A 3,276-nucleotide genomic window follows, 5' to 3' on the forward strand; every position below is an offset into this window, starting at 1 on the left:
AAAAAAAAAAAAAAAAAAAAAAAAAAAAAAAAATGAAAGAAAGAAAGAAAGAAAAGAAAAGAAAAATGTTGTATAACTATTTCTGATGTAAGCTCAGGCTGGCAGTTTTATATTTTATATATAAAATATATACATATATACATATATATGTATATATATGTGTGTGTATATATATATATACATATATATATCAATATATATATCAGTTCATGTCTAATTCATCTCCATAATTGTAAATTAACACAGGAGCTAGAGAGATGCTCAGCTGTTAGGAGTGCCTACCAGTCTTCCAGAGGACCAAAGTTCAGTCCCTAGCACCTAAGTCAGGCAGTTTACATCAGTGCCTTCTGCTGAGTCCAGCACTACTACTGATTCCAATGCCTTTGGCCTTTACAGACCATCAGCACACCAGTGCTTGCTCTCTCTCTCTCTCTCTCTCTCTCTCTCTCTCTCTCTCTCTCTCCATATATACATATATATATGTATATATAAATCTTTTTAAAAATTAAGTTAAAACACCAAGTTACAGACCCCAAGGTCTTCTTTCTGTCTCTCTGATGTGCCCTCTCTAGCACCCATAATTGTTGACATTTTACCTCACCCAATTCTACATATAGGAAAAACCCAGTGGTGACAAAAATCATGAAATACAATTCACATTCTAATGAGATGATCCTGAAATGATCTGCATTTTACTGCAGCTTCACCAGTTGTCCCACAGTGCAAGTTCTTATGGGCTCCTTCCTGCTTAGAATGTCTCAGTGTGGATGGTTAGCCATTACTGGTTGAAGAATCCCCAAATGAGGACAGACTCTTGATCCCAGTGTGTAGCAGCGGCCCCTCCTTATTTACAGCACCTTAGATACTGTGGATGGGCCCAGCACACTTCACACGTGTCCGAACTGCTCTGCGAAAGAAAAAGCAGGAGAGTTGCATCCACGTTGAAATGAGGCAGACATTTCAGATCTCCATAGACAACTGAAAAGCTAACATCTGTTAGATTCCCCCTCGGGTTGGAGGGCAGCCTGTGTGTAAGTCTTCATATCTCTGAGTGTGTGCACACGGGCAGGGCAGAGTGGATGTAGCCTTCCATCCTCAAATCTGAAAAGACTGAGAAATTTCAGAGGACCCAGATGTGCCAAAGGTCAAGGAGATCAACAGAAAGGCCCTGCCGCGGAAAGGAGAGAGGTCGAACGGAAACACGCTGCTGCGGGAGTGAAGCCACGGAGGTAAGGGAGTTTCTGAATAATTAAAAAGTTAAGAATGAGCAACTCGGTTGCCATGGGGGAAGGATGTGGGGTGAAGGGATGAAAAAAAAAGCAGTTGATGTGGTAATTAAGAATTTGGTGGGAGCCTAGGCAGGTCACCTCCTTTCTCAGATCAGAGCCCCATCAGAAATTCTTTCAAGGGTCCCTCTGCGTCGCCAAAGATGACAACGGCAAATCGATAAGTGCTTGAAATGAAAGGGGATGCTGGCGAGCCCCCGGGCTACAGATTTCCCACCGCCAGCCTTTTCTGAACTCCTGTAGTGTGTGCCTCGCACAGCCCCTCCTAAAATGAGTTACCTTTTATTCCTAGTCTCGGGACGAAGGTGAATGCTCAGTTTATCTATTAAATGTCCGCTCTGGCTTCAACGCCGAAAACAGGGCTTCAGCTCTGTCCTGCCTGCCGGCTGGACCCCAACACTGGAAAAATTTGGCCTGCAGACGGGAGGGGACCCGCACCTCGGGGAGGGGGAAGGGGGCAGGCCTGAGTCTCTCTCTAGCAGTAGCGCTTCTGGGTTAGGACTGGAGAGTTCCAGACAGAGCAAAGGGCCAGACACTGCGGCCAATGGCGTTCTCTTTTCCACTTCATTTATTTACAAACACAAAATCACTAACCACCGAGCAAGACCTGAACTGCGAAATAAAATCTCGGACTCCAGGATTCAGAATTCAAGATACTGGTCTGTTACCTTCCAGCATTCACGCCTCTCTTAATATGTCTTGATTTAACACAGCATCTTCTGGACGTTTTAATTAGGTAATTCATTAGAAAGTCAATACAGACTTTTATATATTCTTTTAGCTCAAGTGGTTAAGTACTAATTTCAAAATGATTATAAAAACACAGGAATAGACAATGCATAATAATTTTAATTTATATGCAAATCAATCAGTTCATCTTAACTGCCTTTTCACAAACAACAATTGCTATACTGTAGCATCAAAAACCCTGATCGAACCTCTCAGACAGGTAATTCGGAAACAAGATCTGGATGGGAGAGACAAAAAAAAATTTTTTTTTTTAGAAGCACCAACAAATCAATAATTTGTGAGGCACTCAAACAGCGCTAGGCAAGGGTATTTCCATACTTGCTTGTTGTCAGATGAAGGGGGCTGGGGCAATTGCTGGTGCTGCAGACTAAGCAAAGCAAACGGGAGCGTGCAGCCCGTCACCGCGGGCCTGGAAAGAACAGAATGCCTTTTCTAAAGCCTGATTGGGATGAGCGAGTGGCCTAGGGTCACCCAATATCTGTCTTTGGTTTTGCCCTCTGTGGTCACAGAATGTCTTCCGTGGTAGGCTTCCCATTTTAAGTCCCTCTCTGACAACCCTGTTGATTGCTTCAAAACACTGTTTGGTAGGAATAAAATCCAAAATCTTCCTAAAGATCCAGTGAGCCTGCGGGAGCCAGCACCCTCGTGCTGCACGTAGTTCGGCGGTTTGTGGGTCCTCTTTGCTGGTTTCTCTCCCCCTCCCCCGCCCCCTCCTTTTAAATCGGATCTCATCGAAGAGTTACCAGAAACGAAGGAAATGGTTCAATGCCTTGCTTTACTTTATTTATAAGGTTATCATCTTTAGATATAGCTCAAATTTGGGGGGAAAAGCAAAGGGGATGTAAGATTAAGGGTGTGGGGTACTGGCTAAAATAGACTAGAGTGTGTGTGTGTGTGTGTGTATGTTTTTTACCAGGGATTACCAGGCTCTTGCACTGGGCTTGTTTATATAAAAGTGTAACATCCTTGAAATTCACAGATACATAGGTCAGTGTCTGCGAAACCCAGGCTCCCAGTCCAGACGATCTGGCCCTTAAGGAGTTAGAATCTTTGATGCTACAATCTTGTTTACATCTGCAAGGCAAAGAATTGCTCGCTTGGCTTGGACACTCCTTCTAGCCCCTTGTACTTCGAAGTAGCAATCAAAATCTAAATACACTCGCTGTGGCCCACTCCGGCGTTGCTGCTTTGACGGAAGGAAAAAAAAAAAACTGAAATCCACGTCTTAAATCAGCTCAGT

At 43.6% G+C, this 3,276-nt stretch overlaps 1 protein-coding gene across 1 annotated transcript in view; it reads left to right on the plus strand.

The window, feature by feature from the left end:
- Positions 1 to 1,099: 1,099 nt before the first annotated feature.
- LOC116093770 (pituitary homeobox 2) overlaps positions 1,100 to 3,276 on the plus strand; it is a 24,792-nt gene continuing 22,615 nt past the window's right edge. The window contains exon 1 of the mRNA XM_031375471.1: positions 1,100 to 1,229. The gene's annotated coding sequence lies outside the window, so the exon portion shown is untranslated. The remainder of the gene's footprint in view (positions 1,230 to 3,276) is intronic.

The sequence above is a fragment of the Mastomys coucha genome, unplaced genomic scaffold (assembly GCF_008632895.1).
Source record: "Mastomys coucha isolate ucsf_1 unplaced genomic scaffold, UCSF_Mcou_1 pScaffold16, whole genome shotgun sequence".
NCBI classification, from domain to species: domain Eukaryota; kingdom Metazoa; phylum Chordata; class Mammalia; order Rodentia; family Muridae; genus Mastomys; species Mastomys coucha.